The sequence below is a fragment of the Gavialis gangeticus genome, unplaced genomic scaffold, assembly GCF_001723915.1.
Source record: "Gavialis gangeticus isolate Ggan-Ray unplaced genomic scaffold, GavGan_comp1, whole genome shotgun sequence".
Lineage (NCBI taxonomy): Eukaryota > Metazoa > Chordata > Crocodylia > Gavialidae > Gavialis > Gavialis gangeticus.
This window is the reverse complement of record NW_017729006.1, coordinates 24,120,468-24,136,391: the sequence shown is the minus strand read 5'-3', so window position 1 is coordinate 24,136,391 and position 15,924 is coordinate 24,120,468.

The window sequence follows — 15,924 nt, the reverse complement described above, 5'->3', positions numbered from 1 at the left end:
GGGGGGGGGGGGGGGGAAGGGGAGGGGGAAAGTTGCTTTACCAGAAGCAGCATCCTGTTAGTTCAACTCAACTCTGCAGCTTCTGTATAGATTGGGCGCTTCAAGAGCATTTTTTGGCACTTGTATTTTAAAGCTGATTCAATGAGCTATTAAATAAAAATGTCAAAATAAAATCCCCACTAAAGTGCCTAATCTATATAGACACTGTAGAGCTGAGTTGAACTAACCCACTACTTCTTTTGGACATGCGCTGGGCTCAGTGCAGGAATGCGCCATGTTTAAGAGTGTGGTTTGGTTTGGTTTTTTTTTTTTTTTTTTTGGGGGGGGGGGGGTTGGGTTTTATTTTTTTCACATCTGCAAGCAGCCAGTAAGCAACAGGTTTAAAACTAACAAAAGTAAGTCCTTTTTTTATGCAATGCAAAGTTAGCTTGTGGAATTCTTTGCCATGGGAGGAGGCAGAGACAGATATCATAGTGCGGTTCAAAAAAAAGGGACTGGATAAAGTAAGGGATGATAGGTCTTTTGATGGCTATTTGAACAGAATGGTTGGAGATGTTTCCCCTGGCATCTTTAAAGCAATAAGTGGTAGTTGCCAGAGAGGATATTGATTAGGGAATAGATCATCCTAGAGATATCCAGTTTGGTACTCTCTCTCTCTAGCACTGGTTTTCAAACTTGTTTCATCTGTGGACCCCTAAAATTTTTCAAATGGAGGTGCAGACCCCTTTGAATTGTAAGTGTGGGGATTCACCTATTTTTGATTGATCATGGTCATCTTTTGCAGACCCTTTAGGCATAGTCTGCAGTTCCCCAGGGGTCCGCAGACAAGAAGTTGAAAGGTACTGCTCTATAGCATTCCCCGTTGCTACCATCAGAGATGGGACACGGCTGTCTGGAGCACTGATCTGACTCAGTATGGTACTTCTTATGTCCTGATGCCACACGGAGAAAAATCACCAAGTAGCAAGATCTGATTCAGACTTAGGACTTTCCAGCTTCTATTCAACAGCCTGGTCCACAAGATCATGTTAATTCTGCACTCATTCGGCAGCATTTTATGACTACACTGGAACAAGGAAAGTTCCCTCTCCCCTTCAAAACATCTGTGTTCTAGATATATCCCATTCTCTAACTTCTAGGTCAAAAATGAACAGGATCACTCCATCAGCATTCCTGGATCTTACAGCTGTACCTCCAGAAATGTAATATCTCATCCAATGCACCAAATGCCCTGATGGAAAATACGTAGGAGAGACCAAACAACAACTGCGCACCAGAATGAATGCACACTGGAAATCTATCAAAGACAGGAATACCCAGTTACCTGTGGGGCACATTTCTCACAAGAAAACCACTCTCTGATCTCTCAGTCCTGATCCTCAAAGGAAACTTACAAAACACTTCCCAGAAACGAGCCTACGAACTCCACTTCATCAACCTCCTAGACACTAAACATCATGGACTAAATATAGACATTGGATTTATGACACATTATTACCTGCCTGACATCTTCCTCCCTAGGTATCTCTCCACTATTCATCCCACTTCTCTCTCTCTCCGCCCCCCCCGCAAGCCTGTCTCTCACCCATTGACTCCTCAATCTACATTTTCACTGACTACCTGTCTTGTATGCAGACCAGCTCAGCCTCTGGCTTCTTTACTTTTCATTCCATCCAGGAAGAGCACACACCAACTGCTGAAACTTCCTTAGCCTGATGAAGGGTTTTTGAACCCAAAAGCTTGCTTAATAATTGTTTTCCAACTATTTAAGTTGGTCTAATAAAAGATATCAGATCCACGCAAAGACCCTTGTATGCCCTTCCTCCACTCTAGACATTTAGGTTGTTTTGAACTGACATATCTTTGATATACAACAACTTCAAGTTTACCTCAGCTCTACCCAAATTCATGTACTAAATCTGATGAGCTCATTAACTTAATATTAAACAACAAGTCTTCGTGTGACTTCCCTCTCTTTCAGAAGTCCGTCACTGCACCAGGGCCTCGGTCTTCAGTGCTTTACCTTTCCTCACTGCTCATTTTACTCTCAAGTCCTACCCTCACGCACACAGCTGGAATGATCCCATGTTTAACTGTAGAGAATTGACATCAGAAAAAGAGTGAGTCATAAAGCTGAGAGCCTAAAAAGAATTAAAGAAATTAGCCCTGCTTCATTTCAAGCTTTCCATCCTATAGTGTGCTCCTTGCAGCATTCATTTAGAGTCATTAGCTACATTTTGAATTTGGCAAGTTAAAATGCTTCCTTCATTTTGCAGGGCCCTTGACCAAGTGCGTAGGAGTGAGGGGGAAGAAGAAAGGAGGATTCAGTTCCCGCTGATTTGAATGGGAGTCTCGTCATTCACAGCAATGGCAGCTAGAGCAGGCATCTGAGTTGCACTGTTTTGTTTTCTATTAATTTATTAAAATATACAATCAGTTTATGCTTTGTTTATACCTACACACATTTTTGTATTTCATGTATAAGCACATAGACAAATGTATACAGAGACATGACACACACTGTTGTTTGTGAATAATATAATGGCTAATAGCAAATGCAGTGAGGAAAGGATAGGATATACATTTAATACATAAACAAATAAAAGAGCAGTCATTTGTCTGCAACTTGAGTATTCGAGACATGATAAAAGCCTGACTTTAAACAAACCTATTTAAAGTGCTAGAGCACCAAAATGTTTATTTTTCAGGAAAAAACAACCTGATGATTTATACTAGGCTCACAGCTGGATTCAAAATACTTAATGAAAAGGTTTTCACATTACTTATATAACTGTGTAGTCAATATGGATAAAAGTAATCTTGTTGAGGCAGAAAGTCAATATATAGTGATTAAGCAAATTCCACAGATGATATGCAATCCCATTAATAACCGCGAGCCAAATTCTTTTCATTTTGAAACAACAAGAAGGCAATGGGGCTTTTCAATTAATTATCCAAGTACTGAATGATGCTGAACAGCTCTCCAATCAAATTAAAGGACATGTAAGCTGACACACTAATATTGTGGAGAGGATGTTGAAAATATCCATCTCCATGGGGAAGAGGAAAGCTAAGTGCCCATATGTAGGGTACAAAACCATGGCCTGTCACTTTGTGGAATGCCCACAAGATAGCATATGCATCTAAAAAATGATGCGATTTGGAGGTACCTCTCTCCCTAACAGTGATTAGCTCCCATTTATCCAAAGGAAATCCATTCAGAGAAACTATTTTCTGCCAGCCACCTTTTCTCAATGATCATGGTGTTCAGGAAAACCAAGATACTCAAACTAACTTTTCATTTTTACCTCACCCTTCCACCGCAGTTTTCAGCAGCAGTTCTCTTATTATATCCCATTTGCTTATTTCAACTTCCAGCCAATGGAGCTCACTGATTTTTTTCCTGCCCAGATGACTAGAGATTATGAACAGGTAATACCTTAGTCTATTTAGGTTGTTAAGGAATAGTTTAAGTTCCTTAACTATTTCAGTACAGCACATTTTCCAGATCATGATCACTCCCGTAGCAACTGCCTGACATTTGTCACAAAACTAGATAACCAGACTACCATAATTTCTTACTACAAGTTTACTTTTTTGTACATTTCCAGAGCTAAATCCATTCCTGTTGTCACACCATTTAAGCCAGAGATTGGAGGAAAAAAAAAATCCCCCCACCAATCCTTCTTTGTGGGTGACAGAACAGTAACAATATGGAAAGGAAATAAAGACAAGGAAAAATAATCTACTAACAAAAATCCCACTGCTCTTCTAAGAATGATAGAATCTTGCATGACATGAAGGACAGGGGTAGAGGAGAAGGGAGATAAGCATCAGAAAGAAATTTTGATTAAAGAGTAGTTACCTTATTTCTTCACATACCATACTCAACTTTTTCCCCCAAATTAGCCACTGACAATTGAAGTGTGAGTCTTAAATGAGGAAGCTGATTCTAAATAGTCTGTTTAAAAGGGAAACCCTTCCCTCCACCTTCATTTTGCTTTCCCAAAACAAGGTCTCTCTCTCTCTCTCATTCAGGGGTATGCAGTATGTGAATAAACACTACTCACATTAAATTCCACACCAATATTTTATGTTTGATACTAAAGAATTAAATTGGGGTGCGTTTACAGGCTCCTTCCAATATGCCATTATAGAGCTAGGGAGTTTTTCACATCCAACTCTGGTAACATTTTGCCCCCTTCATACTGAAACAGCCAAATGCAGAATCATTATCAGCACTTTGTTTGGTACTTTACTGAATTACTTAGTTACTAAAACATCTGCGCCACAATAGTCAGGGGACAAACACAGAATACCTTTGCAAATTATCTCCACTTTGATCCTCTTATGTTTTTATTCTAGGGGTAAGACGAATTTTGTTTGATAACTAAGGGATTCAGGTTTCAGCAAAGTAAAGCTTAATTTTGCTATTTAAGATACATTATCTATTATCATTACTATTATTAAAGTTTCCATTTCTTCATTTCACTGTTGCTAACTCCCTGGAGTAACCGGGATAGAAAGAATTGATAACATTATTGGTATTGTTACTTTTTGTTGTCAGTTTTTCAACTGCTTGTCCTTATCTTTTTTCTGTAGCTCTACTACAGACATTCCCACATGGATATGGAATCCAAAAAGTTTTTTTCTGGGGTCAGTAGAGGGTCAAGACAAATCTTTTGCAAGCAAAGGAGCCAATGACTTAAATAAACTGCTTCTCCTCCCAAGTCCTTCAGTAAAAAATGCCTGATATTTTGGGAGCATTTTCATACATGAAAATCATTCATTTTATGCATCCAAACATTTTTACCTCTAAACTGTGCCGTTTTGGTAGCCCTGCTCTGTTTGATAAGCTAGTCACAATATTCTTCAATGCCTCTTGAAAATTCTCCATTTAAGTAGCACTAAAGTACTTCACCAAGTTTGCACTGGCCTTCATCATCTAGGGGTGCATTTCAAATACAAATGTATGGCCTCTTTGTAGTTAAGCCTAACCTTATAATGTCCAGTATTATATTTCCAAAATGTTTATCATGCACATAAAGCAGACAATCCAATTGAACAAAAGGAGAAAAGGACTTCCCGCCCACTTTCAACACAGCTTTTTCTTTTCTTCAGTTCTCTGTACATCAGCACTCACTAAGTTAGACTATGACAGCCATTTCCCACACTCATTCAGCAATTAAACATACGCCTAACTCATCGTTAAGTTTCACCGGCTTCAGTGGAATTTAAGGACATGCCCAAAGAATCGACATGTGCTTAAAACGCTTTGCCGAAATTGGGAACCACACTAATCTATGTGCATTCTGCTCTTGAGTTGGTAAATAGCTCCTAGAACTCACACCGCTATACTCCCCATCACCAACATGTTGCACACTTATAGGTTATTCTTTTACAGTATACATAGTGTAGTTATGCACATTTATGGTTATAAATATTGTGCCCATATAATTAGGGGTCTACTTAATTTGCAGTTTTTCCAGAAAACATGAAACAGGGTATTGTCTGCAATCCCAGGAAATATTGCATTGGCCATGATTTCCCACAAAATCAACCTAAAACCCCCCTAAATTAATAAGTCATATAATATGCTGTTTTTGAACCTCCCACTACTTACTGCAATACAAAAACAATGTGACAATCATTGTAGCCACAGATCACGATTGAGTTACCGTATGCTAGTGATGTAGACTAAGTGAAGGTGCCAGTCAGTAAAGTGAAAATGTTTCTATTATGGTTAGCACTAATTAGTATTTCTAAACAGTTTTTAGAATGCTATGTATACTAAGTTATGATAATACAAGTTACAATTCATATTGAATATAAATGTGTAATTATATCTAAATTTAGATTTAAATTTAATAGATTTATAATATGATATACTTTATTTTTCATGGAATTTGCTATTAAATTTAGACAGTATATGCCTCGCTGCCAATCAGCAGCAAGGGGCGGGGCAGCCAGGAAATGCCCGCAAAAATCAGTTCTTCTTGCCATGACCAAGCCACGAAAATTGCTTTGTCTCGCCACAAGTTAAGCAGACCCCTATATATAATATATTTCCATATAAGTTATCCTACAGGCACACATACATGAGTGAATCTTGAATTGCTTTCACAGTTACTTACAGTGGTTTCACTGGGAAAATTTGCAGTCACAGCACATTTTGATTTCATATTGACATCAGTAGTATCAGATACTCAGTCACTCAAAGTTGACTGAATCTTATTACCACAGCGTATGGATCAATGGATCAAAAAGCTTTTATCATGATAATCTGAGTAGACATACTTTTATTTGGTAATATAGTGTAATCAAATCCTTTACTTAATTTTTTATTTCTTTTGACTTAAGTACTTTAAAGTGGTTATTACAAGCCTGATAAATAAAATCCATAAAAAGATAAACTATCTAGCAACAGATTCCAAAAAACACATGCAATAGAAGTTAGCTAGCCTTCACAGAATTACCTCCTCAATGACCCCAGTCTCCTATAAAATTCCACCCTTCCCAAAAGCATGTAAAAGAAGATGTTTCACAGCATACCCTGAAGGTCAACAGCTCTGGGTCATTTTAGACCAAAGGGAGAGGGAATCAATTCACAAATCACTGCCTTCCAACAGACCTTTCTGTTTTAAAAAGGAAAAAGGGGGAGGGCTGTTGTTCTAAATACCTCGAGTGATCATGTTCCAGTGTCAATTCAAAATAGGTAGGTGTGAAACTATTCTGGGCTTCATAAATCAAAACCGAGACTTTAAAACTCTGCCTGGAAATCAAGACATAGCCCGTACAGATTTAAAATACAATGCTGTCATGTGGACTAGGAGGAGCACATTGCTCAATAAGCAAATTGTCACAGCTTCTGCATCCAAAATGATTTCAGGGAGAGGATCCTGTAGCAGTCTTGAAGCGACTAAAGTATGGCTCACAATAGCAAAATCTGCATCCAAAAAGAAAATCTAGATCTTATTAGATGCGTAAGGGGAAAAAAATGGTCATCCTGATCATAGCCACTCTATGATCAGGTAAAAGCAACTAGGAATAAATCAACCACATCCTCAAGACGTGAACTCATATAATCAGACACGACCCCTCAATCAAAAATGCTATTATAAATCTTAGCTAGTTTCACTTGCCATCATTACCTGAGTCTAGCTAGGTGATCTGGAATAGTGCTAACTCTCCCACACCTTCCTGCTTTAAACAAACACTGGACAAGATACTTGAATGAATATATCACCCAGTTCAGTTGAGATGGAGACAGAATTAGCTGTTACAAGTTTATGAAAGCTCCCACTTTTGTAACTCACGTGTCCTCCCTACCTCTCATAACAATTTTATGTACCTTCTGAATTAAGGGGTGACATTGGAAAGCCCTGTAGCACTCTCCAAGACAGCCCTGGATCAGAGGAATTACTGTCCAATGCTACCCTCTGGGACCTCTTAGAGCAGGAGTGGACAAAATAAAGTCTGCAGGCTGTGTTCAGCCCACTAATTGATCCTATCTGGCCCGTCCGGAACCTGAGAAGGAAGGCCGCACTTCACACCACTCCACTCTTGCTGCAGCTGGGCTGGGCAGCACTCAGACTCCTTCAGCCTCCCGCCCCACAACCCTCTCCTGCCTGCCTGGCTTCCTGTTGGTGCTGTGGCTGCGCAGTCCTGCACTGCAGCCACTGGCAGCCGGGCCCGTGAGGGATGGGGCATGATGCAGCATGCTGAGTAGTTATCCTGCCTGCCCACCCGTTGTGATTAGCCAGTGCCACCGCAGCGTCACTAGGAGTTGAGTCTGTGCTGACCACAGGTGAGGGGCTCACCCTGGGGCAGCCACCCCCAACCCCTGCCTCCCTGGCCCTCAACAGCCCACCAAAACTCATGAAGTGACCCTCCAGCCCAACTAATTGCCCACTCCTGTCTTAGAGAAATAAAAAGAAAAAAAAACCTGAAAGCAAAGACACGAACATATATCATAATTGAACATGCGTGATCAAGGGGATTAAGACGCATAATAAATCTAATAAATCTCTGGGTGGCTGCTCTTTATCCCTTGCCTTGGAGGGATCAGCCAGCTCCACTAGGAGTACAGTTTCCATGCCACCCCCAAACTGATAAGGATGGTATTATCTGAGACATCTAGATACCAGAAGTTCTCAAAACTTCTCTAAAGATTAACCCAAACAGTATTTCTGTGTCCCTAGCTAGTGTCTGCTTTGCTCTCTGAAGTCAGCTCCTCCCTCCCCACTCAATCCTTGAAATGACAGGCAACTCTGAAAGGAAAAAGAAACATGATGTAACACCTCACAGTAAGGAGACACACATGAAACCCTACACACAATGATAGCATCTGATGAAGTAAGCTTGCTGCTTATGAAAGCTTATGCTATACATCTCTAATTTAGTTAGTTAAAGGTACAAATCTACCCTGCCTTTTGCCTGACTTCAGATTAAGACAGCCAACTACCGCTTTTTGCTCAATGGAAGCTTTGCCATTGAAGTCACTGATTTCACCCAGTTTTGTTAAAAACTTCTATCCTGTACCATGAAGATAGAGCAAGCCATATTCCTGTCAGTATCCATCACGCTATCATAAGAATCTAAAAATCCACAACATTACATAAAGGTAATCCTTTTTGCTATCAGAGCAAATTATTATTTCATCTAAATTCATTATTTCATCTAAAATGCAGCATGTGACAATGAAAAATGCTGTCTAATATCATTAACACATCCTATCCTGTTTGGACAATGAAGTTAGGAGTTGTATTCTGGAAGTAGGTGGACATTTAAAATGTCTTCTGACACTGCCTTTAAGTTTATATATCACAGCTTTCTATGGTGGTGGGCAAGGGATACAGTTTAAGACAGAACTACATGATTTTAGTATTTAAAAAAAGACTTCATTCCAGTTTTAAATCATGAAAGCTGAACAGCATTCCTTCTGTCCAAAGGCCTGAACTAACTTCACTAAAGCTCATAGAAAGTTTTCCAGGGGTTTCAATGAGAGCTGAATTTTTCAGGACCTTAGTCACTGCTTGATTCTAATTTGCTTATGTTACTCCAGTATATCAGAGCAAGAGGATAACAAGCAAAGGTCATTCACCACAGAGATGCACAGACAGAACACAGAAACATTGTGAAATACTGATCATATGGTGGATCCTGTGATCCTACCATTTTGCAATTTCCCCAGGGTATTAACTGCATTGATCTTTAAATTCCACGGCAGCCTCTATTTTCCCAGCTAACCTCCAAATCTAACTTGATTACCCAGAGACCCTGGTGGTCACACAACAAATATGGGCCACTTGTCGAAATGTCCAATTTACAACACAGCTTTCAAACATTTAGCAGGGAATTTGTAACACATCTGCTTTTCATTAGCTAGCCATTCAGTGTTTATTATTCCACATGTTAACTATCATACAATACTTGTGTGAAAAGTTCAGATGAACAATAACCTATTTATCATGTTTGAAAGATCCAAACCTGTTCTCCACCAAACTGACACTTCTTTGCAGTTGTCTGTATGTGTATGCTATAGCTTGACTCCTTAAACCAAAAAATTGGAGATATACAGAATCCTGCTGGGTCTCCATTATTCTTACATTGCCTATTATACGACATCTTAATTTGGTGTGTGCTACACACACTAGTTCTGTAAACTGTAAGGCTACTGAATTTATTACCAGCAAGTGGGAAAGGTGTTGCCAGAAGAGGACATTTCTTCAGTCCTGAATTATTAAAGAAATGTTAAGGACACTGAATTTGAGTCCCAGTGAAACCAGTGTTGATGTCAGCAGCAAAATTAAACATCCAGGGGCAAATTACCTACTAGCATAATTTCATTAAAGTCACTGGACTTATGCCAGCAGAACTGTTAAAGCAAAGGCACGAGGATATCTTTCAAAACGGAGTCACTGGCTACTGCCCAAAGCAACCCCAAAGCAAAGTGAATGGGAATTTCTGGACAGGAAATGGCTTAAATTCCAGCCCAATCTCTGACTCTATAGGAATCCAGGCAGGTCATTTGTCTAAAGTTTCTGTGGCCTTCTTCACCTTTGTGCTTGGTTAAGCAAGCTGCATGTCCTGGACTCAAGTACCCATATTTCGCCTCTTGTGACTTCACTGGGAGGGCCCATGTCTGCATAACAGCTTGTAGGATCAGTGGTCTTGGTGAAAGTCACTCCTGCAAATTTATTTTCAAGTGTTTCATTATTTTACTAGAGAAATGAAGAATTGGTGTAGGCATCCCAATGTGGTACATTAAACAAACTTTGTTGCACTAGTCATGTTACTGCTGTTATCACTTAATTATAAGTGAACAAGTTTTAATTTTCACCTTGTCAGAAGGGCATGAACTGGAGTTATTCTTACCTTCCCTTTGTCCACCAAGTTTATTCAATTCCTTAAGTACAGTATTCCATTAGTGCAGCCACAAAGGGCTTTCTTAAAACCATCAGCTTCCTGCAGAAGGATGTATATAACAATACATAGATTTACTTCTATTTTTAGTCTATATTAAAATTTATTGAAAGTAAGTACCAACTTCCCCCCCCAGTCAGCATCTTTCTCAAACATTTAAGTTAAACCTAAAAATGAATCAATAACTTCTTAATGCATTTCTCCTGGGTTTTGAGTTTTTTTTCCCCTCTCTCTCCAAACTATATATAAAGTACCCAGTGGTTTGTGTGGTTTTCATGGTCTCCTAGAGGCAGCTGTTCATTCTGTGATAATGATGCATAAACTCTGAAAGGAGTCAAAAGGGAGAAATAGCACAAAATATTATGTATAGCAATTTAATATAGCAAGATAGCTATTTAATTTCAAATGTTGTTTAAAATAGCAAAGACACCAAGTTATCCATAAATGCATTCAGAAGACAAAAACCCGTCATTACACCTGCAGTCCCAGACACATGGGATCTGCAATTAGATGCAAGGATTTTCCTAGAGGAGAAGTCTAGGCTGATCTGTTGGCTATCTGTAGCACTATGGACGAAAGGGACTTAGGGGTCACGATTGACCACAAGATTAACATGAGCCACCAATGTGATGCTGCGGCCAGTAAAGCGACCAAAACGCTGGCTTGCATCCATAGATGCTTCTTAAGCAAATCCCAGGACATTATTCTCCCCTTGTACTCAGCCTTGGTGAGGCCACAGCTGGAGTACTGCATCCAGTTTTGGGCTCCACAATTCAAAAAGGATGTGGAGAAGCGTAAGAGTCCAGAGAAGAGCCATGCGCATGATCAGAGGTCAGGAAAACAGACCTTACGACGACAGGCTGAGAGCTATGGGGATCTTCAGCCTGGAAAAGCACAGGCTTAGGGGTGATCTGGTGGCCACCTATAAGTTGATCAGGGTGTTCACCAGGATCTGGGGGAAGAATTGTTCACCAAAGTGCCCCAAGGGATGACAAGGTCAAATGGATATAAACTCCAGCAAGACCGTTTCAGGCTGGACATAAGGAAGAATTTCTTCACTGTCTGAGCCCCTGAGGTCTGGAATAGCCTGCCACCGGAGGTGGTTCAAGCACCTACAGTGAATGCCTTCAAAAGAAATTTGGATGCCTATCTTGCTGGGATCCTACAACCCCAGCTGACTTCCTGCCCCTTGGGCAAGGGGCTGGACTCGATCTTCCAAGGTCATTTCCAGCCCTAACGTCTATGAAATCTATGTACTATCACACAGGCGGCATAAGTTCAGTTCCAGTTCCTCAAGAAGGAAGACTGTTTCCACCAGTGAGTTTCACCACTATTGCAGTTCATTCAGCAGTAGGAATGGCAGGGAAAGCAATGACAAACAGGATGCTAGCATTTTTATCACCCTGCTCTCCAACTCTGACTCAAAAGCCTAAACAATACAGTGGTATATCATTAAAGACCACTGGCTCCTGCTGTACGCTAGAAATTCCACTGTTGCTTGCACAGACGATAGTGCAACAAAGGAATGCTTAAGGACAATGGTTGGAAGAGCAAAGGCCCCAGTCCGTAAAAACTTTTTTCTTTGGCCACAGGTAAAAAACAAAACAAAACAGTTTTTGCAGACTGGGTGGCAGCAGCTCCCATCAATCTTGATTCCTCTCTGAGTTGGCACCCAGGGTTTGTGCCCTGCTCACCACCCATTCCTATTTATGCTAGTTTTTGACCACATACTTTCTTAACACACAGAGGTGCACCAATACTGGCTACCTCAGCGCTGCATGTCATTTCATGGGAGTTAAATGTATAAATTTGCTAAGAGCTTTATGCTAAAATTGTCTTTGAAGGTGCAACCTTTAAATACTCTATCTATAGAATTGACCCCCCTCCCTTCCAACAGACAAAACTCTGCTTTTTTTTTCTTGAATTGCTTTTAGGTCCAGTTGAACTCCTTGCGGAAAGGCAGCTTTCTCCAAGGGATCCATGCTGGGATCTTGCCCAAGGAAAAGGAACAAATTTACTCCTTGAAGGAGCCTATGTCTATTGCCCTACGGCATGAAGAGGCCTTCTTCTACACCTCAGCTTAGATGCCCTCCTTCTCTTCCCTCTTTTTACAGAGCCAGTCGCTCTCTAATCCCATTTTATGCTATACAAGAGAAAAGGTACCTTCCATTACACTTTGAAAGGCATAGTACCATATATACTAAGTATATACCAGGGATGACCAAACTTCCTAACCCTTCTAGACAAAAACCAAAATCTTGACATAGCTAAGAGTTACAGAACAAACTTTCCAATGAGTAAGCTCCAGAGTGGAGGACCTGTATACAGCATCCACTACTACTCTTTTTCAAAATTTACACTAAAACTGCTCAGAGGCTGCATGCAGCAAAAAAGCTTCAGTTTGGCCACTCCTGGCATATACTAATGCAGAGCTGCTAAGAGCACTATATCTTCCTGTGAGTTAACCTATTACAAACAAAATCTGCACCTAATTAATGGGTCTAATTTAACAAAATTATGCAAACATAGGTACAGTTCCATTCGAGGAGAAAAAATTTACAGCCAGGACTGAGGGAAAGACTCTATATTTAATTAAATGGTGGATAATTTACTATGAGACATGTCTGAGGCCAAAATTTAGTAGAATTCCAAAAAAGAGGATCATGATTGTCCCATTAAACAGGACAAAGCGTTTAAAAGCTCTTATACTTCAGGACATAAACCAGACTGGCAGGTGTTAAAAAGAGGATGGTTTCCCTTGGACAGCTTATTTTATAAAGGACCACTATGAAATATCTGGTACCTTCTGCAAATGCAACTGACAATGGCCATTAACAGCACCACGCCACCAGAATGGATAGACCACTTGTCTAATCCAGCTTCAGTGTTTTTACACAGGAGGATGTTTTAAGGCATAATACCTTTATAAATCTGCTTTCATGAACCATTAATACAGGTATCTACTGCTATCTCTTTTCCATTCAAATAATTTTTTTCCCCTCAATTTTAATGAGGCAGTAATAATGGCTGCTTGAAGATCACTATTTGAGAACAGCCCTTAGCTTCTAATAAATTGAGAGATACTAAGTCTGTGGAGAGGAGACCAGATCCTATTCTAAATCATTTGACACTAGTAGAACTTCAAAGGAATTACTCCTGATTTACTCCTGTAAGATCAGAAATAAATTCGCCAGACTGCATTCTGCCTAGAAAGTGCCTACAGCAGAAAAAATCCTAACCATCCTAACTAAGTTCCTACTAAAACACTGACACACCCATTTTTGTAACATGCCTTCACGTTAAGCTTCAGTCACAAAAAGTAATGCATCATTAGTATGGACTTGCTGATAGAATGCAATTTTTTTTTTAAAAACAGTGAATTTGGAAATGCATTCATCATGCTTTCAGTTGCAAAAAATATAACTACATGCCCTTTTATTTATTTTAAAGAAGGTTGCTTGAATGCAATGATAAGAGGGATGAGGAAAAAAAGGAATGATTTAACTCAATTCACACTGTAACAATCCTGTCTAAATAGCAGATTGACTAAATTTCAGCTCAGTTCACTGCACTCAAGTCATGCTTGACAAAACACAGCCCGTCACTAGTATCTTGCGGGGGAAAGAATAACAAAAAACTATCGAGTCTAATGAAAAAAAGGTCATTTGTGAAGCATGAGACAAGACACTGGAAAATACAAGTGCTTATAAACTTCAAATGTCAGGGTAACAGATTGCTGGTAACATTTAATTTTCCGTGGAATAAGATGATACATACCTTATATGGAAACTTAAAACTTGAAATGCGTATCTTAGCTTTTTGTAATGATGCTGATACGAAAACTGTACAAACCCTTAAAAGACCAGCTGTGGGCCTGTGGGGGGTGCAGACAGACCCCGAAACACAAATGTTAATTCTACAAATCCACATGTACAATTGAGACGAGAAGTCTATTCAAGCCTGCAGATGTGCATGGGCCAATATTCTGCAGACTGAGCTTCCTAGACAGAACAAATATTAGAGGAACAAAGCAAAAAATTATTCTAAAATGAAAACTATTATAGAAATATTGTGCTTTGTGTAAGACAGTGAGTCTTAAGTAACAAGGGGACAGCAGGGAGCAAGTTCATGTAGTTCATCCTACAAAACAAAACAATATGATGCGTCAGAGGCTGCATCAGCCAGAAGAGCTGAAAATAGAGACAATTTCAGGTGTCCAGCAAGCAGTTTGAAAACACTTTCATTCATATCTCATGTTTGGTGGTTCAAGGTCTCATCTATCCTGTAGCATTTGTCAGAACATGCTTTGATAAATGATCCCTGCTATTTTACCTAATTTCCTCAGGATACACATTTTGTTAATTGAATGAAGCGCTTTTGAAGTCAAGTCACAGCAAAGTCACACACAGACAGGTTTGGTTTTGTTTTTTTAACCTTAAATGTCTTCAATTGCCCCAAAATCTTCATTAATAACTTTCAGACATTGCTCCGTTCCAAGATCCAGAAAGCATTATGGGCACGTTCACACGATAGCAGGGAGCTGGGGATTCCTGCCACACTCACTAGGTGCAGGTGATAGTGAAACAGCCAGATGAAGGCATGCTGCAGGGTGGGGAGGAAGAAACAGTATCTGACAGTCACTGAAATGACCCCAGGAGAAAAAATAGCTTCTCCAGGAAGGAGAGGCTGAATCTCGGGAACCCAGTCAAGAGCCGTCTCCCCCTGAAGCAACACAGTGCAAGCGCTGGGTGATGAGCAACCCAGCAGAAAAGACAGTTACTTAAAGGGGAGGAGTTGGCCTTCCCCCATCAGGTGGCTCATCTTAAGGGGACAGTGCACCATTCCAGTAAGACTGGAAACTTAAGCCATAGAGGACTCCATTTAGTTAAGGCGTCAGCATGATTTTTGGTTTGGTGTTTTAGACTGAGGTTTGGCACTACAGGAAGTCCCAGAGTGTCAGAGAGGCATGAGAAGCTTGACCCCGCTGGGGGCAGGGAGCAAGCTGTAGCGCTGCCCAAACAGGGTGGGGAAAAGGGCCAGTGAGCCTAGTGAGCTACAGGGAGTGCAACAAGGGCTGGAACCCTTCTGAAACCAGGTTTGTTACTCTGGGGCCTGGGTGGAAAGACCCAGCTACAGGACAGGGGCAGATGCTAGTCAGGCTGAAGTCCCAACAAGAGCACAGGGGCCAAAGGGGGCCTAGTGCCAGATGGGAGCCAAGAGCCCAGCCAGGTAACTTGTTGGTAACACCTGCAAGGCATGGGCACAGCTGCAGGGGAGGGCAGAGGCCGCAGACAGTCACCTAGGCCAGCGTTTTTCAACCTGAGTCATGACCCAAGACTGGGTCACAAGAATATATGAAAGAGTTGTGAACAAGCTTTAAAAAAGGATTAACGAGCTTTAAAAGTGGATTCTGCTTTAAAGAAGAAAAAAGTGGGAAACTTGCTTTTCCCTTGCAGGCTGGCAGAGTTCCAGCCTGCAAGGGGCTGCCTGGGCTCCCCC